The following is a 24177-nucleotide window of genomic DNA, read 5'->3' on the forward strand; positions in this document are numbered from 1 at the left end:
AAGAAGAGAAAGGGATCATCCTCCACCGCTACCGCTGCTGCCCATCGCCGTCACGGCCCATCCGGAGCACCCACAGCACCTATTCCTCCTTCTTTGTCATCTCCAAGATCATCAACACTGTTTTCATCCGATGATCAACGTCTACAGTACCTTTCTCAGTTTTCTTCTAGAATAATCTTAGACCCTAAGTACCTAGACGTAGAGTTCTTTAATGATGAAACGTTTGATTGCTATCAAGTGTTTCAAATTTCTGGTCTTGTTGATTTCATGTCATTAAAATTGCCATATTATCCTGAACTTGTAAAGGTCTTCTACTTCAATTTAAAAATTCAGGATGGTATTATTATGTCTGAGGTGCATGGTACTTCTATGGTCATTGATCAGTCATTTTTTTTCTTTGACTCATTTACCCAGTCAAGGTGCACCTTTTGAGGGCACCATTGTTGATGACTGGAAATTCGATTATTCGAGTCATGATGCTCGTCGCATGGTCTGCAATGATCAAGCTGAAATGACCGGTAGATTGCTGGCCGGGTCATTAACTTTTGATAATCGCATCATGCATTATATCATTGTTAGAATTTTGCTTCCTCGGTCTTCAAATTTAGCACAAGCCTCTGAGGAGGATTTGATTCTTATGTGGGCTTTTCTTACCGGTCGTCAGATCGACTGGGCCCATTTGGTTCGGTACCGAATGCATAAGGCATTACGGGCCAATGCACCTCTTCCTTATCCACATTTGATTACTCTGTTTTTGCGTCTTTTTCAAATTCCGCTTGATGATGAACCCTTTGTTCAAGTCAAGCGTTCCTTTGCAATTGGTGCTGGTGCAGTGACCTCCTTTGGGTATCGTAAAGATCGGAATGGACAATGGCTGAAGAAGGATGCACTCCCTCCTCAAGATGAACGTACTCCTTCACCTCCTCCTCAACGTGAAGATTCTGCACTCATGAATGAAGTCCTCTCCGAATTACGGGGTCTTCGTTCTTATGTTGGTGACCGCTTCGACTCATTAGATTCACGCTTTGCCGGTATGGACATTCGCCTTACACAGCTTGAAGAAGATGTCGGATACATTCGTCAGAGTTTCGATCTTCCACCACCACCTCCGTCTTCTTAGATTTTAGTTTCTGATTATTTATCTTTTATAAGCCGTGTATTTTGGCTTTTAGTTTCTTAGATTTTACATTATTATGCTAAGTACTTTGCTTATTTATCTTGTGGTTTTTTAAATTTCAGTCTTGGATGTTTTGTGGTTGTTGACATTTTCAGTTATTTGGATTCTGGTTTGATTATTTCTTCTTTGTGAGTTTGGCTTCTTGTGTTTTATACTCTGATATTTATATATTTTTCTACTCCATTGTTATATCTGTGTTGATTTCCGAGTTCTTTGGCTTTTTGATGTTGCCAAAGGGGGAGAAAAGGTTGTAGAAGAAAAAGCTTAACAAACTTAGAAATCAAGTGATCATGAATTCCTAAATATAGGGGGAGTAAACGCTTTATCTATATACAATTGTTTGTTGCTTGCTTGAATCTTGATTTCAGGTATTGTATTGTCATCATCAAAAAGGGGGAGATTGTAGATGCAATTGCCTTTGATGTTTTGATGATGAACATGATGATGTGTTGCAATTGATGCAAATGAGCTTTTCAAGATTAAATTCAAGACAATACTTCAAGATTACAAGTCACAACATCAAGATGATCACTAGAATATTAGGAAGGGAATTCCTAATTGAATTAGCAAAGGTTGGCCAAGTGATTTAAATTAAAAAAGTGTTTCTCAAAGGTTTTACTCTCTGGTAATCGATTACCAGAGGATGTAATCGATTACCAGTGGCCAAATACGTTTTATAACAGCTACAAAAATTTGAATTCGAAATTTTAGACTGTGTAATCGATTACACAATTTTGGTAATCGATTACCAGCAGTTAGTAAACGTTTTAATTCAAATTTTAAAAGCTGTAATCGATTACACAATTACTGTAATCGATTACCAGACAGGATTTTCAGAAAAATAATTTCAAGAGTCACAACTTTTCAAAGGCTTTATTCATGACCACCAATGGTCTATATATATGTGACTTAAACACGAAATTGCTCAGAGATTTTCAGAACAACAAGTGTTTATCCTCTCTAAAAGCAAATTCATTTTATCCTCTTAAGAATTCCTTGGCCAATTCAATTGCAATTCATTAAGGAATTATTTGAGTGCTCAATCTGTAAAATCCATCTCTTTCTAGAGAGATTTGTTCTTCTTCTTCTTCTCATTCTCTAAGGGATTAAGAGACTGTGAGTCTCTTGTTGTAAAGGAATTCTAAACACAAAGGAAGGATTGTCCTTGTGTGTTTAGAACTTGTAAAAGGAATTTACAAGATAGTGGAACTCTCAAGCGGGTTGCTTGGGGACTGGACGTAGGCACAAGGGTGTGGCCGAACCAGTATAAAACTGAGTTTGCATTTTCTCTTCCCTTAATCTCCTTTATTTATTATTGCTTTATATTCATATTCAAATTGTTTCATTTGAATTAATATTTAAGAAGACTGTCATTAAGGGAATTCATAACTTGGTTAAAAAGTGAAATAGATTTTTAATTAGGGGAAATAGTTTGGAATATCTTAATTCAACCCCCCCCCTTCTTAAGATATCTGAGGCCACTTGTCTAACAAACCAAAAAGAGGTAAAATAATAATATAATAATCAAAAAATATCTTTTAGTAAAATAAACCAAAAAAAATCAATCGGACGTTTTCTCTTTGGGATTTCTCATTCTTAATTGAATTGACTAATAACTAAAGTGAAACTAAGGCTAAAATCAATTCGCCAAGTCAAGCTCGTCCACAAAAATCACTAAAAAAAGGGATTTGAAAGTTTATTATCTCAGTCTTTCTTACCAAGTTAATGGATCATTTTTAAGGTCCAACACCTTTAAATGATCACCTTTCAAGTAAAAAGAAATCGTGTGATTCACCCTTAAGAAAGAACTACGTAGGTCTGATTTCCTCTTCGATGGAGGGTACGTAGGAGCAAGAGCCCCGCTTTTGTCGACCTCAAAAAATAAAAAGAACTAAAAGTTAAGATAACACAATTTCCACAATTCTGAAAAATAGGTTGTTGTCCTTTGAGACAAACGTAAGAGGTGCTAATACCTTCCTCAAACGTAAATACAACTCCCGAACTTAGAATTTTCATTTCGACCGGTTTCCTTCGGTTTTTCCGACGTTTCCCACAAATAAACGTTGGTGGCGACTCCGCGCATCTTTCCTCCTTTGGAAAGCGCACCCGTGAGCCTCGCCTTCGCTCGCCCGCAAAAGGGCATGTTGTGACAGTTGGCGACTCCACTGGGGACCTTTTTGTGAGTTAGGCCTATTCTAAGGAATTGTGGAATTGTGAAACCTTGTGTGTGCATTTATTGAACTGCGTAAAGTGTAAATAACTGCTGTCTTTTTTCACATTTTTACACTAAGCACCCATGAGTTTGAGTGAAAAAGGGGCCCTATACCCGGGTTCATGGGAATTTAAGGAGTGGAGGTGAATCTATGATCATGCTAGGTCTCCGACTTGCTTGATAATAGTGAAACCTCGTCTAGAGCTTTCTCTCTTTATAATATGTTGTCGCTGGTATTCCATACCGCCACAATATTATTATCTTGAGTGATGATACCTCTAGAAAACAGGTGTGTGAGTTATGAATCGTTGGGAGTAGTTATTAGAGACCCATACATATTATCCTATAGGTCCCAAAAATAGGGGCACGAAGCAAACACGTTGCGTGCCATTTTAAACACTGCCATGCATGTAATCCTAAATTTCATATACGCCTTTGCTTGCAATTATTTATGGATAATGCCATACTCTGTGCATCCCCCTGTTGCGCTTTTGCGCATCTGCATCATGCCGTCACACATGCATTGTATGTGGGTCTAATCTTTTGTCGTGGGAAGTCAGAAGATCCATATCGTCTTCTTAACTGCACACATGGGGCACTGCGCCCCCAAATGCGCAAGTAAGAGAGATGATTTTTCGGGCTCTCGTGTCCGTAAATGCATTCATATCATGCATTGCATAAACATCTCTTCAGCGTCATAATGAACATATTGTTCCTGCATTTGTCCGTTATCATATTCCTGCATCGTATTTTGCATGAGTCATTGCATCATCATGCATATGTGTTCAACAAACTTTTTTGATCTACAAATTGCATACTAATTGTTTTCATGTTTTCTCATGCGTGACCCTTGCGTTTCCCCTGCAAGACAAAAACAAAAAAGAAAGTGTGAAAATTCACGCTGCATTCTTAGTTGCATATATTCGGTACCATGAGCCAACCGTGTTGGGATCATAAACCCATTTCACTTAAAAACAAAATGCGCGGAGAAGGTGCCTAATGCATGGTTAACTAAGAAAGGATGTTTCTTAGGGCATCTCAATCTCATAATTACATTTTCCATGCATAGCATGCGTATTCCCGAGTCTTTCATCCCTATGAAATGTTGGTGAAGTATTGGCGATCAAAATTGTCATTCCATGGGTTATGGGGTTGAACCAAGCTCGTGCTTTTACGAAAAGATTCATCGAGTCAAGTTGAAGTATGGAAGTAACCATCTTGCAAAAGTTGGGGCAAAAGATGGATTGTGTTACATCATTGCTTCGGCTACTGTCAAACATGTTTAGGATTGTTGATATCCTTGTTACTTCCAGTTTCACCTTGACAAAGATGTCATGAACCAAGTTGAAAATCTAAATTGATTCAACCCCATGTCCTGTGTAAAAATTTGCATACATCAATGTTTTTCATTGGTTGCATTGCTCATTACATTCTTTCCTTGAAAAAAATAATAATAATAAAAAAAGAACTTAATCATTGTTATAAAAAAAAAGAAAAAAAAAAGCTTTACGGTGCCCTTACCGAACCCGTGCTAGAACTAGAGTAATGGGTGAAGTAGAGGAGGTGCAAGAACAGATGAAGGCCAACATGGAAGCCATGAAAGAGAAAATGGCCAAAATGATGGAGGCCATGATGAGCATGAAGAAGATAATGGAAGCCAATGCGGTTACAATTGCCGCTACCAGCATTGTTGCTGAGAGGAACCCGATGCCCCCATCTGGCCTCAACCAAATGAATCATCCAACCTCAATTATGGTAGGCAAAGATTTGGGAAGTACGGGCAGCCCCCATGATGTGCAAATTCAAAACGAGCATGCCTTCCCGCCATATGGCTTGCCTCTCAACTATACGCCACCCAATGTGGCGTACACTCCCAATAAGAATGTCAATAACTCCACTCATATACCCATTAAGAGCCAACAACCTCAAACTGATCATGCACGTGTCTCTTAAATCGTGAGGGAGACACATGAAATTCCCCACCACAATCTAGCCGACTTCGAGCCTTGCCTCGGATATGCCACTGAAGGGCAAGCAGTTGGTTGTATACCCCTACAAAACCCTTTGGAGGGCCTTCAGTATCACCCCCCAGCTACACCTCTTGCATTCCCCAACAAGTAAAAACCCTCATGCTATGGCAAAAATGGAAAAGTTTGATCATTTAGAGGAAAGGCTCGGGGCCATTGAAGGAGGTGAAGATTATGCCTTTGCTAAACCTAGAAGAGTTGTTCCTAGTACCCAATATCATCACCCCTCCCAAGTTCAAGGTGCTGGACTTTGACAAGTACAAGGGGACTACTTTCCCCAAGAACCATCTAAAGATGTATTATCGGAAGATGGAGGCATACGCAAAGGATGAGGAATTGCTGATACATTCCTTCCAAGAAAGTCTTACTGGGGTAGCTGTTACCTGGTACACTAACTTGGAACCTTCCCGAGTCCATTCTTGGAAGGACCTAGTGGTTGCCTTCATTAGGCAGTGTCAGTATAATGTCTTCGGATAGGATGCAACTACAGAACATGTGCAAAAAGGGGGCACGAATCTTTCAAAAGAATACACCCAAAGATGGAGAGACTTGGCAGCTCAAGTAGCGCCCCCAATAAACAGAGAAAGAGATTATCACAATGATAGTAGACACGTTACCAGTGTTCTACTAGGGAAAATGGTGGGTTACACACCTTCAAGCTTTGCGGATTTGGACTTCGCCAGGGGAAGGATCAAAGCAGGTCTGAAAAGAGGCAAATTTAATCATCCCACTTGGACGAATGAGAAAACTGGGGCAAATGAAGAGGGTGAGAATGAGGGAGAAGCCCATGTTGTGACTGCCATTCCTATAAGACCAAGTTTCCCACCAACCCAACAATGTCATTACTCAGCCAATAACAACCCTTCTTATTACCCACCACCCAGTCATCCACAAAGGCCATCCCTAAAATCAACCACAAAGCCTACCTACCGCACTTCCAATGACAAACGCCACCTTTAGCATAAACCAAAACACTAACCAAGAAATGAATTTTGCAGCGAGAAAGCCTGTAGAATTCACCCTAATTCCAGTGTCCTATGCTGACTTGCTTCCATATCTACTTGATAATTCAATGGTAGCCATAACCCTAGCCGAGGTTCATCAACCTCCATTTCTCCAAGAATATGACTCGAACGCAACGTGTGCTTGTCACGGAGAAGCCCCAGGGCGTTCCATTGAGCATTGTAGGGCTCTGAAGCATAAGGTGCAAGGTCTAATTGATATGGGCTGGCTGAAATTTGAGGAGAATCGCGTGTAAATCCTGACATTGACAAGAGATGCCACACATGGGACAATTTTGAAAGCTGTTGTTAGATGTCTCTAATGACTCATCAGGATTTTCAACTTTCACCGGAAGTGGGTGCAAGCTATTGGTCTGTTTGCTCAAGCGACCTGTGCTCCTGAGTTTGGACTTCCAAGACCGTTCAATCAGAGATTATTCGTCTTGCGTGTAGGTGAGGCTGCCGTAAAACAACAAATAAAGTTCAAAACAAATAAGTTTCAGAATAAAAAAAAGGTTAAAAAAAGGGGGCATTTGATTGACTGTGTTTTCAAGACGTTCATGTGAGCTCATTTTATCATTCTGGAAAGTTTGTCTTTTTAGAGAGAAGTGAGTTATCAAGAATAGGATGTTGGACAAATGGCCTCAGTTATCTTGAGAAAGGGGGGTTGAATTAAGATACGAATACTATTTCCAAATTAAACTTTCACTCTCTTCGGATTAACAATGCACCCTTAACATGAATTACTCAAAAGACAATTCAAAATAAACTTCTTTAAAGAAAAAGATAAATAGCAATAAATAAAAGAAGTTTAAGAGAAGAGGGGAATGCAAACCTAATTTATATTGGTTCGGCCACTTCCCGTGTCTACGTCCAGTCCTCAAATAGCCCGCTTGAGATTTTCCACTCTCTTTGTAAAACTCCTTTTACAAAGTCTGAACCATATAGGGACAACTCTTCCCTTGTGTTCAAGAATCCTCTACAACAAGAGACCCACGGTCTCTTAATCCCTTTTCAGAAATAAGAAGAGAAGAAGAGATGTCTCTTAAAAGAGATAGATTGTACAATGAAGATCAATCAAATTTCTTATTGAATATGCAAGTGGTTGACCAAGGAATCTTTTTGAGAGGATAAAACATTTCAGTTCAGAAAAACTCTTAATCTTTTGAGAGGATAAAACTTTTTGGCAATGAAAACTCTCTTTAAATTCGTGTTTCCAAGTCATATATAAATAGACCTTTGATGGCCATTCATAAACCATTTGAATAGATGTGACTCTTGGGAATTATATTCTGAAAATCCCCTCTAGTAATCAATTACACGACTTGTGTAATCGATTACAGGTTTTAAAAATTTGAATTAAAACATTTTCAACTGCTGGTAATCGATTACCAGAGAGCAAATCTCCATTTGAAATGATAGAATTCTTTGGTCAAACCTTTTGTTTGTTTTCAATTTGGAAACTTCTTCCTAAAGATTCTAGAGATCAACTTGATCATATATCTTGATTTTCTTGGATTATTGTCTTGAATAAAACTTAGAAGCACTTGATCCTTTAGCATCATCAAGACATCAAAACATCTTGCTTCTACATAGGAGTCATTTGACTTAATCCATCAACTGAAAAATCCTTCAACTATTTCTTGTCCTTGGAAAATTCTTTTTGCAAGAATCAGCTGCTTCTTCCTCACTACGAGGTTGTGAAAACAAGACAACAATTGGTACCTCTAAGCCCTACACTGGGGCAATGAAAGGCATCATGTAAAAACCTCAAGCGAACCTAGGGGCAGATTAGAAGCTCTCACCCAATAGGTTCCCAGCTACAAGGTCATGACGAAAGATAACAATTGGTACCTCAAAGCCTTACACTAGGGCAATGAGGGGCATCATGCATGAGCCTCAAGTGAACACAGGGGCAGATCAAAAGTTCTCACTTGTCGATGTTTTTAAACAAGAAAAAAAGGGGGAGGCAAACCCTGGAATTTCAATAGATTGATTAAACGTCAAATGGCTCCATTGCCGACACTCCAAAATGGTCAAGTGACTAAATCAAACAGAATATACACTCTGAGGGAGTTCCCGGAGAGATTTGCAAAAGATAGGATAAGGTTGCATGAATTATCACCTTTTTCAAAAGGACAGTCAATCTGTGTTTTCCAAAAAAATTAAATCAAAATCAAAATCACAAAATAGGGAAGGAATGTCTGAACATTGTATAACTTTCCATTGCATTGTTTCATATGAGGTCAGCATTACCAAATTTCACGACAAAGGTTGCATGCGTCTGCATCCCTAAAAATCATGTTAACTGCATAGATTTCCTACATCTCGTGTCCAATCTTTTTGGATGACCTGCCCTCTCGATGAGTCGATCTCTTGCTTTCTCATAAAGGTGGACCCTTGGGTACTAGTACCTATCACCTTTAGAGGACTATATGTCCTTGCCATCAGAGGACTGCACATCCTCGCCTGCAGAGGGCTGCACGCCCTCGCCTTTAGAGGGCTACGCGTCCTCATTTTCAGTGTGCTCCATATCCACACTGATCGAGGCCGTACCCGAATCAAATAAACATGAAAATGCAGTAACTAGGAAGTGATCCTAGGTCGTTTCCCAACGAGCAGTGACAAGCCAAATGTTCATAATATGCTTGCAGTAACAGTAACGATGGGGGGGGGGGTTTGGTTGTTTGGTAATTAAAGAGCAGAACAAATAAAATGGAATACGAAACTACTAATATTAAAAACGGGTTGTTTCCTCTGATTCAGAAGCCACTCTCTTATCTTGGGTTATGGAGAATTCGTCCCTAACAGTCAACCACTTAATCCAACCCTATTTCAATTTACTAAGCGAAAATCAACTTAGGGTTTTCAATATGTGATTAGGCACCACATACACCAGTTAGCCCTTCGTCCATTAAGCATGAACGCAAGTTAGGCTCAGAGGCAATTAATCGAACACGAAGCGTGCACTGATTAATATTCACGAAATTGGGATAACTGGTGAAGGGAAAACTGCCAGGAAACCACATTACAAGCGAAACCTCAAAGAGAGTTGGGCTTCGTCCTCAAAAGGAAACAACACCAGAAAATCTAGCCTTCCATGGATTCAAACAGAAAACGCAATTGAAACATGAAACGGAAACGTAAATGAACAGAAATGTAAAATGGAATAGAAACGTAAATGAGAGTAAAAGAAGAAGCAAGAACGAAATTGTAATTAGAAGCAGAAAACGTAAAATTGCATTACGAACTCAGAAGCAGCAAAACAGAAAAACGAAAAACCCTAAAACAAAGCTCTGAATAATGAATAGCATAACAGAATAGAATGCCCTGCACGAATCCCAAGGCAGCTATTTAAAAAGAGTCACTCAAAGTCACTGGGCCCTATTACAATACTCTGGCCCAAAACGAAATAAACACTGAACAACATAAAATAAAATTGCGAAATTTCCTAATTAGAAATTAACTAAGATAAGCGCTGCTTTATTTGCCCTCTTCAAGTCCACAACCAAAATCCGGATTAAGCCCAATGTTTCATTAATTCCTGAAATTAGATTAAAAACATCAAATTAGCTAAATGAGCCCAAATAATAAAACTGCCTAATTAATTGACAATTAAGACCAATCAATAATTAAAATGGTGCAAAAAGGGTTTAGAAAATAGAAGAAAATGATGGCACATCAAAACCCCCCATACTTAGCCTTTTGCACTCCTGGGCAAAATGAAACAAAGAACAAAATCCAAGGATATCAGAGGGAGACAAACAAAAACATTCACATATTTCTCAATGAACATCAAGGAATGAAAGGAATGGGTAACATCTAACATAAGGAGATCCAAAAAGTCAAGACATTCATGAAAATCATCCAAGCAACCCAATCATGGCAAAATAGTTAATCAGCTCAAGAATGAAAAGTGATAAAGCCTCACAAGATATAAACTCTATCTCTCAAGTGTCTAGGCTACTATTTACCCTCAAAGCACCCATGAAAGCAAACACCACATAAACTTGGCAAGATTCTAAAATTGACAATCAACCCATAAACACATGAGGATCAAAAGGTCTTTTAAGGTTGTAATGGGGCCAAGGACAAGGTATGGAGAAATATGGAATAAGTGGCTAAATCCCAAAGGAATAGAGGAGCAAAGGGGAATAAGTGCATATTAAGAAAAAAATAAAAAGAAGTAAAGATAAAAATTAAACATGAAGAGTAGAACCAAGAGTTTCATCATTCTTGTGCCATTTAAGATCTTATTCACTCAACTTTATTGCTTTTCTTTTTCTCTTTTATTTTTCGATATTTTTTTTTTTTTGTACTCTTTAGCCTTTGAGAAACAACATTTCATTCAGCATGTCCAACATTTAACCAATATACAAAGTACATCAAGTATGGCCCAAAATACATCATGAAGCATAGCCAACAAAACTAGTTGTCCAATGAAACAAAAACCCCCCACACTTATTCCCAAAACAATTCCAAAGCTCCAAAATTCCTTAAGGATATGGTAATATCATGGTTTTTCACTTAAGGCTTGTAGTGAGCTTCAAAACAAGGAAAGGGAAACAAGGCTCAAAAGGGCTATCAAAGGAATTAATTCAAGGTAAGTCCATTTGGCTAGAAGCTTATAAGAACAAAATTGCCTTAATCATTTCCAAATATGCATGTGAATTAGGACGCATCAACAAGAATCAAGCCAAGGCTATTGTGCAAGCAATCAATGGGGCAAAACACACCAAATGATTATAATGATGGATGGCTCAAATTCTCACAAAGGTAAAATCATCACTTTCAAATTGAGCTTTCAAAACTATCATGACATGTAGAGAAGAATCAAGGATTTCAAGTCACAAAATGTCAAGAACTTTTATTTTCAAAACAATTACCCATTTCTTGAACATATCCTATAATTCAAAGAAAAACATGCAAAGTCGTACGTGCACATGAAATTGACCCAAAATATTAAACTGAAAATCCGACGAAACTAACAACATTAACAAATTAACACAACTAACAAATTAACAAAACCATCAAAACTAGCAAAACCAAAGAACACTCCCCCCCCCCCCCATACTTAAACAACACATTGTCCTCAATGTAGCACAATTAAAAGATTAAAAACAATTAAATCATCAAAGAGAATCGTACAAGTGTAATAAAAGCAAAGAAGGAGATAGGAAAAGAAAAACTCCCTAAGTCATGGTGGAGGAAGAGTAGGGTGGAGTAAGGAAGTCTCTTCCACCACTACGTCCACTAAAGAAGGGTTCGTGAGGAATGGCTTAAGTCGATGTCCATTGACCTTGAAGCTCTTGTTTGTGGAGTCGCTTTTGATCTCAACTGTACCATAAGGAAAAACATTAGTAACAACAAAAGGACCAATCCACTTAGACCTCAACTTACCACTCATGAGTCCAAGCCTAGAATTATACAATAACACTTTTTGCCCAACCACGAAGTCTTTTTTAACTATCATGCTATCATGGAACTTCTTGGTCTTTTCTTTGTAGAACTTGGCATTCTCGTAGGCTTCTAGGCGGATTTCATCTAACTCACTCAGTTGCAACTTCCTTTCCTCGCCAGCTTGATCCATAGAGAAGTTGCAAGTCTTCACTGCCCAGTATGCTTTGTGCTCAATTTCCACTGGAAGATGACATGCCTTTCCAAAGACAACCCGATAAGGAGACATTCCTATGGGTGCTTTGTAGGCAGTCCGATGTGCCCAGAGAGCATCATCAAGCCTGGTACTCCAATCTTTCCTGCTTGGCTGCACAATCTTCTCTAGAATTCTCTTGATTTCCCTGTTAGAAATTTCTGCCTGTCCATTAGTCTGGGGGTGGTATGGTGTGGATACCCTGTGTACCACCCCGTACTTTTTAAGCAGGGCATGCATTGTCCTGTTGCAAAAATGGGTTCCTTGATCACTAACAATTGCTTTAGGTACTCCAAACCTGCAAAACAGATTAGACCTGACAAAGTCTGCGACAACTTTAGCATCATTAGTTCTAGTGGGCTTGGCTTCCACCCATTTTGAAACATAATCAACTGCAAGGAGAATGTAAACATAACCAAAAGAGACAGGAAAAGGGCCCATGAAATCTATACCCCAGACATCAAACACCTCACAGAATAGCATAGGTTGCTGAGGCATTTGTTGTCGCCATGTAAGTGTATTTCCTGCTCTCTGACACTGCTCACAAGTGCTGTAGATCTTCCACGCATCTTTAAAGATGGTGGGCCAATAAAAACCACAATCAAGCACTTTGCGAGCTGTCCTTTGAACACCTAGATGACCTCCCAGTGCGGAAGAATGACAGAACTGCAGGACTGAGTCAATCTCATGATCTGGAATGCACCGTCGAATGACCTGATCACTGCACAATTTCCACAAGTAGGGGTCATCCCAAATAAAATGCTTAGCATCACTTTTAATCTTATCTTTTTGGGCCTTAGATGCTAAGGGAGGAAAAACAGAGGCAACTAAATAATTGACAATGTTAGCAAACCAAGGAGTAGAAAGAGAGTCAGAAATACTATACAATATATACAAATGATCATCCGGGAAATCATCCCGAATAGGTGAATCTGCATCAGAGACACGTTCGATCCGACTCAAATGATCAGCAACTAGATTTTGTGCTCCGCTCCTATCACGGATCTCCAAGTCAAACTCTTGGAGCCAGAGCATCCATCGGATCAACCTAGGCTTAGAATCAGCCTTCTTCAACAAGTACTTTAGAGCTGCATGGTCAGTATAAACAATAATGCGAGTACCAAGCAAATAAGATTGAAATTTTTCAAGAGCAAAAACTATGGCTAGAAGCTCTTTCTCAGTAGTAGTATAATTTGCTTGGGCAGCATCTAAAGTCCTAGAAGCATAATATATCACCCTGGGCAATTTATCAATTTTCTGAGCAAGGACAGCCCCCAATGCATAATTTGATGCATCACACATAAGCTCAAAAGGGGCTGTCCAATCAGGTGCCTGGATGATGGGGGTGGTAGTCAACGCTCTTTTGAGGCAATCAAAAGCCTCTTTGCATCTGTCATTAAAGTCAAACTCCACCTCCTTTTGCAACAAGTTGGACAGTGGAAGGGCTACTTTGCTAAAATCCCTTATAAAGCGCCTGTAGAATCCTGCATGACCAAGAAAAGATCACACCTCTCGCACACAAGAGGGGTAAGGCAATTGTGAAATAACAGAAATTTTTGCAGGATCTACTTCAATACCCTTATTGGAAATAATGTGGCCTAAAACTATACCTTGCTCAACCATAAAATGACATTTTTCAAAATTTAGAACAAGGTTAGTTTCAATGCATCTATTCCAAACTTTTTCCAAACTATTCAAACAACCATCAAAAGAGGATCCATATACAGTGAAATCATCCATAAACACCTCTATGCAATTTTCTAAAAAATCACTGAAAATACTAATCATGCACCGCTGGAAGGTACCAGGGGCATTGCACAGGCCGAAAGGCATCCTCCTATAAGCAAAAGTGCCGAAGGGGCAGGTGAATGTGGTCTTTTCCTGATCCTCAGGAGCAATAGTAATTTGCATATAACCAGAAAAACCATCAAGGAAATAGTAGTGGGATTTACCTGCCAGGCGTTCAAGCATCTGGTCAATGAATGGCAGGGGAAAATGGTCCTTTTTGGTAACCTGGTTCAGCCTCCTATAGTCAATGCAGGCTCTCCAACTGTTCTGCACTCGAGTAGGAATCAGCTCCTCCTTCTCATTTCTGATCACTGTGAGGCCAGTCTTCTTTGGGACTACCTGGACGGGACTCACCCATTGGCTATCGGAGATAGGATAAATGATTCCAGCTTGCAAAAGCTTGGTTATCTCCTTCTTTACTACATCAAGAATCACCGGGTTGAGTCTTCTCTGTGGTTGTCTTACTGGTTTAGCTCCATCCTCTAAATTTATTCGATGCATACATGTGGATGGGCTAATACCAGGAATGTCCGCCAGGGTCCAGCCTATAGCCTTCTTATGCTTCTTGAGAACTGACAACAACTTCTCCTCTTGTTCATCAGCAAGGGAGGCAGATATAATCACTGGGAAAACTCTTGCTATCATCCAAGTAAGCGTATTTTAAATTTGATGGCAGAGGCTTCAATTCTGGTGTGGTCGGCTGGACAGTGGTAGAAGGAGATGGTTTCTCAGCCTTTACCTCATAAAGAAAGTCAGAGGTATGTGTACTTCCTAAAACATGGTTAGTCCTATCTGACTCTATAAAATCAATCTCAGGAGGTAAAACACCACCACCATGCATGCAATCAATATCACTCTCAGATTCACTCTCAGCATCAAATTCAGACATATGATCAAGTACAATTTCAGACTCAATGCATGAAGAGTGAGAGGCATGCAGATTAGAATAAAGATCAGTCATGTATTCATCAACAACATGGTCAATTATTTCAGCACGAAATACAGAAAGATCTTCAGATGGGTATTTCATAGCATCCAGAATATTAAATGAACAGTTATGTCACCAAATTCCATAGACAGTGTGCCTGCATAAAACATCTATCTTAGTTCTAGCAGTTTTCATAAAGGGTCTGCCTAGAATGATGGGAACTGATCCTTGAGAAAATCCATCTTCCATATTCAAATATAAAAATCAACAGGGAAATCAGTTCACCAACTCTAACTAAGACATCTTCTATGAAACCAACAGGGTAGGCAACACTTCTATTAGCTAAATGAATTACCACATCAGTTGACTGCAAGGGGCCTAGAGATAGAGAATTAAAAATAGACAGAGGCATAACACTAACAGAAGCTCCTAAATCTAGCATGGCATTGTCAAACTTACTATTCCCTATGATACAAGGTATGCTGAATGTACCTGGATCTTTGCATTTTTTAGGAATTTGAGGACAGATTTACCAATCAATGCGGAGACATTTCTGCCATGCTAATTCGTTCACTTCCTTTAAGCTTCCGCTTATTAGTGCACAGCTCCTTCAAGAATTTGGCATATCTTGGAATTTGCTTTATTGCATCCAACAGAGGTATGTTTACCTCTACTTTTCTAAACGTTTCCAAGATCTCTTTCTCTGCCTCTTCCATTTTTTGTTGGAAACTGCTCTTGGAGGGAATGGAAGAGGGGGAATGTGCTGCTTCTGCAAATCAGAATTACCTGTGGAAGAAGATTCACCTGCACAGAAATTGTAGGTAAATTTTGTCATCACCTTTTTCTAGAATAGAGTGAAGTTTGGCAGGTTCATTTGCAGATGAGGAAGGTGCTATGGGTTGAGGTCCTTGACACTGCTTTCCCGACCTCAATGAAATGACACTGACATTTTGGGATTTTGGACAGCTTGAGAAGGCAGCTTGTCAGAATTCTGGGACTGTTGTTGATTCAATTGGGTAGCTAATGTCCATCTGATTGGTTAAGCTCTGAATGGAGGCTCTGGTCTCTTGCTGAAACTGCATGTTCTGCATAGTCATTTGCCTCACAAGTTCTTCGAGGGAAGGTTGTGGAGGGGCCTCACTGTTGGCTGTTTCTGGGGTTGTTGCTGTTGTTGATTGGTGGAGGAATGTATGGTCTGCTTGGGCCAGCAGCATTTGGAAGGAAGGAGCAGGCTGCTGTTGTTGTTGCTGAGGGCTGGACCATCTGAGGTAGGGTGATTCCTCCATCCAGGGTTGTATCTGTTGCTGGATAAGTATAATGCTCTGCTGTGGTTGATTTGCTGCGAGGTTGAGGAGGTCTATTGTATATATTTGCTTGGGTGGGTATGTGTGGATACCCTGTGTACCACCCGTACTTTTTTAAGCAGGGCATGCATTGTCCTGTTGCAAAAATGGGTTCCTTGATCACTAACAATTGCTTTAGGTACTCCAAACCTGCAAAACAGATTAGACCTGACAAAAGTCTGCGACAACTTAGCATCTAGTTCTAGTGGGCTGCTTCCACCCATTTTGAACATAATCAACTGCAAGGAGAATGTAAACATAACCAAAAGAGACAGGAAAGGGCCCATGAAATCTATACCCCAGACATCAAACACCTCACAGAATAGCATAGGTTGCTGAGGCATTTGTTGTCGCCATGTAAGTGTATTTCCTGCTCTCTGACACTGCTCACAAGTGCTGTAGATCTTTCCACGCATCTTTAAAGATGGTGGGCAATAAAAAACCACAATCAAGCACTTTGCGAGCTGTCCTTTGAACACCTAGATGACCTCCCATGTGCGGAAGAATGACAGAACTGCAGGACTGAGTCAATCTCATGATCTGGAATGCACCGTCGAATGACCTGATCACTGCACAATTTCCACAAGTAGGGGTCATCCCAAATAAAATGCTTAGCATCACTTTTAATCTTATCTTTTTGGGGCCTTAGATGCTAAGGGAGAAAAACAGAGGCAACTAAATAATTGACAATGTTAGCAAAACCAAGGAGTAGAAGAAGAGTCAGAAATACTATACAATATATACAAATGATCATCCGGGAAATCATCCCGAATAGGTGAATCTGCATCAGAGACACGTTCGATCCGACTCAAATGATCAGCAACTAGATTTTGTGCTCCGCTCCTATCACGGATCTCCAAGTCAAACTCTTGGAGCCAGAGCATCCATCGGATCAACCTAGGCTTAGAATCAGCCTTCTTCAACAAGTACTTTAGAGCTGCATGGTCAGTATAAACAATAATGCGAGTACAAGCAAATAAGATTGAAATTTTTCAAGAGCAAAAACTATGGCTAGAAGCTCTTTCTCAGTAGTAGTATAATTTGCTTGGGCAGCATCTAAAGTCCTAGAAGCATAATATATCACCCTGGGCAATTTATCAATTTTCTGAGCAAGGACAGCCCCCAATGCATAATTTGAATGCATCACACATAAGCTCAAAAGGGGCTGTCCAATCAGGTGCCTGGTGATGGGGGTGGTAGTCAACGCTCTTTTGAGCAATCAAAAGCCTCTTTGCATCTGTCATTAAAGTCAAACTCCACCTCCTTTTGCAACAAGTTGGACAGTGGAAGGGCTACTTTGCTAAAATCCTATAAAGCGCCTGTAGAATCCTGCATGACCAAGAAAAGATCACACCTCTCGCACACAAGAGGGGTAAGCAATTGTGAGAATAACAGAAAATTTTGCAGGATTCTACTTCAATACCCTTATTGGAAATAATGTGGCCTAAGCCCTGCACGAATCCCAAGGCAGCTATTTAAAAAGAGTCACTCCAAAGTCACTGGGCCCTATTACAATACTCTGGCCCAAAACGAAATAAACACTGAACAACATAAAATAAAATTGCGAAATTTCCTAATTAGAAATTAACTAAGATAAGCGCTGCTTTATTTGCCCTCTTCAAGTCCACAACCAAAATCCGGATTAAGCCCAATGTTTCATTAATTCCTGAAATTAGATTAAAAACATCAAATTAGCTAAATGAGCCCAAATAATAAAACTGCCTAATTAATTGACAATTAAGACCAATCAATAATTAAAATGGTGCAAAAAGGGTTTAGAAAATAGAAGAAAATGATGGCACATCAAAACCCCCCATACTTAGCCTTTTGCACTCCTGGGCAAAATGAAACAAAGAACAAAATCCAAGGATATCAGAGGGAGACAAACAAAACATTCACATATTTCTCAATGAACATCAAGGAATGAAAGGAATGGGTAACATCTAACATAAGGAGATCCAAAAAGTCAAGACATTCATGAAAATCATCCAAGCAACCCAATCATGGCAAAATAGTTAATCAGCTCAAGAATGAAAAGTGATAAAGCCTCACAAGATATAAACTCTATCTCTCAAGTGTCTAGGCTACTATTTACCCTCAAAGCACCCATGAAAGCAAACACCACATAAACTTGGCAAGATTCTAAAATTGACAATCAACCCATAAACACATGAGGATCAAAAGGTCTTTTAAGGTTGTAATGGGGCCAAGGACAAGGTATGGAGAAATATGGAATAAGTGGCTAAATCCCAAAGGAATAGAGGAGCAAAGGGGAATAAGTGCATATTAAGAAAAAAATAAAAAGAAGTAAAGATAAAAATTAAACATGAAGAGTAGAACCAAGAGTTTCATCATTCTTGTGCCATTTAAGATCTTATTCACTCAACTTTATTGCTTTTCTTTTTCTCTTTTATTTTTCGATATTTTTTTTTTTTTGTACTCTTTAGCCTTTGAGAAACAACATTTCATTCAGCATGTCCAACATTTAACCAATATACAAAGTACATCAAGTATGGCCCAAAATACATCATGAAGCATAGCCAACAAAACTAGTTGTCCAATGAAACAAAAACCCCCCACACTTATTCCCAAAACAATTCCAAAGCTCCAAATTCCTTAAGGATATGGTAATATCATGGTTTTTCACTTAAGGCTTGTAGTGAGCTTCAAAACAAGGAAAGGGAAACAAGGCTCAAAAGGGCTATCAAAGGAATTAATTCAAGGTAAGTCCATTTGGCTAGAAGCTTATAAGAACAAATTGCCTTAATCATTTCCAAATATGCATGTGAATTAGGACGCATCAACAAGAATCAAGCCAAGGCTATTGTGCAAGCAATCAATGGGGCAAAACACACCAAATGATTATAATGATGGATGGCTCAAATTCTCACAAAGGTAAAATCATCACTTTCAAATTGAGCTTTCAAAACTATCATGACATGTAGAGAAGAATCAAGGATTTCAAGTCACAAAATGTCAAGAACTTTTATTTTCAAAACAATTACCCATTTCTTGAACATATCCTATAATTCAAAGAAAAACATGCAAAGTCGTACGTGCACATGAAATTGACCCAAAATATTAAACTGAAAATCCGACGAAACTAACAACATTAACAAATTAACACAACTAACAAATTAACAAAACCATCAAAACTAGCAAAACCAAAGAACACTCCCCCCCCCCCCATACTTAAACAACACATTGTCCTCAATGTAGCACAATTAAAAGATTAAAAACAATTAAATCATCAAAGAGAATCGTACAAGTGTAATAAAAGCAAAGAAGGAGATAGGAAAAGAAAAACTCCCTAAGTCATGGTGGAGGAAGAGTAGGGTGGAGTAAGGAAGTCTCTTCCACCACTACGTCCACTAAAGAAGGGTTCGTGAGGAATGGCTTAAGTCGATGTCCATTGACCTTGAAGCTCTTGTTTGTGGAGTCGCTTTTGATCTCAACTGTACCATAAGGAAAAACATTAGTAACAACAAAAGGACCAATCCACTTAGACCTCAACTTACCACTCATGAGTCCAAGCCTAGAATTATACAATAACACTTTTTGCCCAACCACGAAGTCTTTTTTAACTATCATGCTATCATGGAACTTCTTGGTCTTTTCTTTGTAGAACTTGGCATTCTCGTAGGCTTCTAGGCGGATTTCATCTAACTCACTCAGTTGCAACTTCCTTTCCTCGCCAGCTTGATCCATAGAGAAGTTGCAAGTCTTCACTGCCCAGTATGCTTTGTGCTCAATTTCCACTGGAAGATGACATGCCTTTCCAAAGACAACCCGATAAGGAGACATTCCTATGGGTGCTTTGTAGGCAGTCCGATGTGCCCAGAGAGCATCATCAAGCCTGGTACTCCAATCTTTCCTGCTTGGCTGCACAATCTTCTCTAGAATTCTCTTGATTTCCCTGTTAGAAATTTCTGCCTGTCCATTAGTCTGGGGGTGGTATGGTGTGGATACCCTGTGTACCACCCCGTACTTTTTAAGCAGGGCATGCATTGTCCTGTTGCAAAAATGGGTTCCTTGATCACTAACAATTGCTTTAGGTACTCCAAACCTGCAAAACAGATTAGACCTGACAAAGTCTGCGACAACTTTAGCATCATTAGTTCTAGTGGGCTTGGCTTCCACCCATTTTGAAACATAATCAACTGCAAGGAGAATGTAAACATAACCAAAAGAGACAGGAAAAGGGCCCATGAAATCTATACCCCAGACATCAAACACCTCACAGAATAGCATAGGTTGCTGAGGCATTTGTTGTCGCCATGTAAGTGTATTTCCTGCTCTCTGACACTGCTCACAAGTGCTGTAGATCTTCCACGCATCTTTAAAGATGGTGGGCCAATAAAAACCACAATCAAGCACTTTGCGAGCTGTCCTTTGAACACCTAGATGACCTCCCAGTGCGGAAGAATGACAGAACTGCAGGACTGAGTCAATCTCATGATCTGGAATGCACCGTCGAATGACCTGATCACTGCACAATTTCCACAAGTAGGGGTCATCCCAAATAAAATGCTTAGCATCACTTTTAATCTTATCTTTTTGGGCCTTAGATGCTAAGGGAGGAAAAACAGAGGCAACTAAATAATTGACAATGTTAGCAAACCAAGGAGTAGAAAGAGAGTCAGAAATACTATACAATATATACAAATGATCATCCGGGAAATCATCCCGAATAGGTGAATCTGCATCAGAGACACGTTCGATCCGACTCAAATGATCAGCAACTAGATTTTGTGCTCCGCTCCTATCACGGATCTCCAAGTCAAACTCTTGGAGCCAGAGCATCCATCGGATCAACCTAGGCTTAGAATCAGCCTTCTTCAACAAGTACTTTAGAGCTGCATGGTCAGTATAAACAATAATGCGAGTACCAAGCAAATAAGATTGAAATTTTTCAAGAGCAAAAACTATGGCTAGAAGCTCTTTCTCAGTAGTAGTATAATTTGCTTGGGCAGCATCTAAAGTCCTAGAAGCATAATATATCACCCTGGGCAATTTATCAATTTTCTGAGCAAGGACAGCCCCCAATGCATAATTTGATGCATCACACATAAGCTCAAAAGGGGCTGTCCAATCAGGTGCCTGGATGATGGGGGTGGTAGTCAACGCTCTTTTGAGGCAATCAAAAGCCTCTTTGCATCTGTCATTAAAGTCAAACTCCACCTCCTTTTGCAACAAGTTGGACAGTGGAAGGGCTACTTTGCTAAAATCCCTTATAAAGCGCCTGTAGAATCCTGCATGACCAAGAAAAGATCACACCTCTCGCACACAAGAGGGGTAAGGCAATTGTGAAATAACAGAAATTTTTGCAGGATCTACTTCAATACCCTTATTGGAAATAATGTGGCCTAAAACTATACCTTGCTCAACCATAAAATGACATTTTTCAAAATTTAGAACAAGGTTAGTTTCAATGCATCTATTCCAAACTTTTTCCAAACTATTCAAACAACCATCAAAAGAGGATCCATATACAGTGAAATCATCCATAAACACCTCTATGCAATTTTCTAAAAAATCACTGAAAATACTAATCATGCACCGCTGGAAGGTACCAGGGGCATTGCACAGGCCGAAAGGCATCCTCCTATAAGCAAAAGTGCCGAAGGGGCAGGTGAATGTGGTCTTTTCCTGATCCTCAGGAGCAATAGTAATTTGCATATAACCAGAAAAACCATCAAGGAAATAGTAGTGGGATTTACCTGCCAGGCGTTCAAGCATCTGGTCAATGAATGGCAGGGGAAAATGGTCCTTTTTGGTAACCTGGTTCAGCCTCCTATAGTCAATGCAGGCTCTCCAACTGTTCTGCACTCGAGTAGGAATCAGCTCCTCCTTCTCATTTCTGATCACTGTGAGGCCAGTCTTCTTTGGGACTACCTGGACGGGACTCACCCATTGGCTATCGGAGATAGGATAAATGATTCCAGCTTGCAAAAGCTTGGTTATCTCCTTCTTTACTACATCAAGAATCACCGGGTTGAGTCTTCTCTGTGGTTGTCTTACTGGTTTAGCTCCATCCTCTAAATTTATTCGATGCATACATGTGGATGGGCTAATACCAGGAATGTCCGCCAGGGTCCAGCCTATAGCCTTCTTATGCTTCTTGAGAACTGACAACAACTTCTCCTCTTGTTCATCAGCAAGGGAGGCAGATATAATCACTGGAAAACTCTTGCTATCATCCAAGTAAGCGTATTTTAAATTTGATGGCAGAGGCTTCAATTCTGGTGTGGTCGGCTGGACAGTGGTAGAAGGAGATGGTTTCTCAGCCTTTACCTCATAAAGAAAGTCAGAGGTATGTGTACTTCCTAAAACATGGTTAGTCCTATCTGACTCTATAAAATCAATCTCAGGAGGTAAAACACCACCACCATGCATGCAATCAATATCACTCTCAGATTCACTCTCAGCATCAAATTCAGACATATGATCAAGTACAATTTCAGACTCAATGCATGAAGAGTGAGAGGCATGCAGATTAGAATAAAGATCAGTCATGTATTCATCAACAACATGGTCAATTATTTCAACACGAAATACAGAAAGATCTTCAGATGGGTATTTCATAGCATCCAGAATATTAAAATGAACAGTTATGTCACCAAATTCCATAGACAGTGTGCCTGCATAAACATCTATCTTAGTTCTAGCAGTTTTCATAAAGGGTCTGCCTAGAATGATGGGAACTGATCCTTGAGAAAATCCATCTTCCATATTCAAAATATAAAAATCAACAGGGAAAATCAGTTCACCAACTCTAACTAAGACATCTTCTATGAAACCAACAGGGTAGGCAACACTTCTATTAGCTAAATGAATTACCACATCAGTTGACTGCAAGGGGCCTAGAGATAGAGAATTAAAAATAGACAGAGGCATAACACTAACAGAAGCTCCTAAATCTAGCATGGCATTGTCAAACTTACTATTCCCTATGATACAAGGTATGCTGAATGTACCTGGATCTTTGCATTTTTTAGGAATTTGAGGAACAGATTTACCAATCAATGCGGAGACATTTCTGCCCATGCTAATTCGTTCACTTCCTTTAAGCTTCCGCTTATTAGTGCACAGCTCCTTCAAGAATTTGGCATATCTTGGAATTTGCTTTATTGCATCCAACAGAGGTATGTTTACCTCTACTTTTCTAAACGTTTCCAAGATCTCTTTCTCTGCCTCTTCCATTTTTTGTTGGAAACTGCTCTTGGAGGGAATGGAAGAGGGGGAATGTGCTGCTTCTGCAAATCAGAATTACCTGTGGAAGAAGATTCACCTGCACAGAAATTGTTAGGTAAATTTTGTCATCACCTTTTTCTAGAATAGAGTGAAGTTTGGCAGGTTCATTTGCAGATGAGGAAGGTGCTATGGGTTGAGGTCCTTGACACTGCTTTCCCGACCTCAATGAAATGACACTGACATTTTTGGGATTTTGGACAGCTTGAGAAGGCAGCTTGTCAGAATTCTGGGACTGTTGTTGATTCAATTGGGTAGCTAATTGTCCCATCTGATTGGTTAAGCTCTGAATGGAGGCTCTGGTCTCTTGCTGAAACTGCATGTTCTGCATAGTCATTTGCCTCACAAGTTCTTCGAGGGAAGGTTGTGGAGGGGCCTCAACTGTTGGCTGTTTCTGGGGTTGTTGCTGTTGTTGGATTGGTGGAGGAATGTATGGTCTGCTTGGGCCAGCAGCATTTTGGAAGGAAGGAGCAGGCTGCTGTTGTTGTTGCTGAGGGCTGGACCATCTGAGGTTAGGGTGATTCCTCCATCCAGGGTTGTATCTGTTGCTGGAAAGGTCATAATTGCTCTGCTGTGGTTGATTTTGCTGCTGAGGTTGAGGAGGTCTATTGTATATATTTGCTGCATAAGCTTCAGGCTGCTCAATTGCTCCAGGTTGCTGCATGGAAGGGCAAAGGTCTGTATAGTGGTCAGCAGAGGAGCACAAACCACAAACCCTTGCGACAGGTACAGATTTCTGATTCAAGGCCAACTGGGTTACCAAGTTGACCAACGCATCCAGTTTGCCTTCAAGCTTCTTA

The sequence above is a fragment of the Glycine soja genome, chromosome 15 (assembly GCF_004193775.1).
Source record: "Glycine soja cultivar W05 chromosome 15, ASM419377v2, whole genome shotgun sequence".
Classification (NCBI taxonomy): domain Eukaryota; kingdom Viridiplantae; phylum Streptophyta; class Magnoliopsida; order Fabales; family Fabaceae; genus Glycine; species Glycine soja.